Below are 886 nucleotides of genomic sequence, written 5' to 3'. Positions count from 1 at the left end.
CGGGCCCCTGCGCTGCCTGGGCTGTCCGCAGCGCGCCTGACCCAAAGAGCCGCGCAGGGTCCGGCTATGGCTTATTTGCATGCGTTTGCGTCTCGTTGGCATAGCGCCTTTAAAGCGCCCTCTGCTGGACGAGGAGAGTTCCGCGGGCGGGTCTTACCTGGACCAGGTGAAATTCACGCGTAGGATGCTCCGTTCACACTCTAAACCTCACCTCGCCCTGGACTACACTTTGCCCTGTAAATGCCTTCATCTCTCCCACGCGGACTCTTGGGAGCAGTTTAGTGACCATCTCCACATTCACTCGTTTGTTCAGAAAATATTGAGCTCCTGCTGTACACCAGTCCCTACAGTAGCTAGATAATGCCCTGAATCAGACGGACAAGGAACAAGGCAGGGATAGGGAAGTTCTGGTGGGGTAGCCACGGCTTAATAGAAAGCTTGAGAACAATCTGAGGCCAGGCTCGGTGGCTCAGCCTGTCAACCCAGCACTTTGGGAGGCCGAGGGGAGTGGATTGCCTGAGCCCGTGGGTTCAAGCAACTTGGCGAGACCGCGTCTCTACAATAAATCAAAAAATAGCCAGGCATAGTAGCGTGCGCCTGTAGTTCCAGCTACTCGGAAGGCCGAGGCGGAAGGATCGCCGGAGTCCAGCAGGTCGAGGCTGCGGTGGCCGGGAGCGGCCATTGCACTCCAGTCTGAGACTCCAACTCAAAAACAAACAAAAAAAAAGGAATGAAGGCCGGGCATGGTGGCTCACACCTGTCATGCCAGCAATTTTGTAGGCTGAGGTGGGAGGATCACTTGAACCCAGAAGTTCAAGAACGGCCTGGGCCACAGGAGACCCTTGTCTTTTTGTTTGTTTGTTTTTTGTTGTTTTTTTTTTTTGAG

The sequence above is a fragment of the Carlito syrichta genome, unplaced genomic scaffold (genome assembly GCF_000164805.1).
Source record: "Carlito syrichta isolate Samal-C Ts95f unplaced genomic scaffold, Tarsius_syrichta-2.0.1 Scaffold120774, whole genome shotgun sequence".
Taxonomy (NCBI): domain Eukaryota; kingdom Metazoa; phylum Chordata; class Mammalia; order Primates; family Tarsiidae; genus Carlito; species Carlito syrichta.
Note: the sequence above shows the minus strand (reverse complement) of the source record.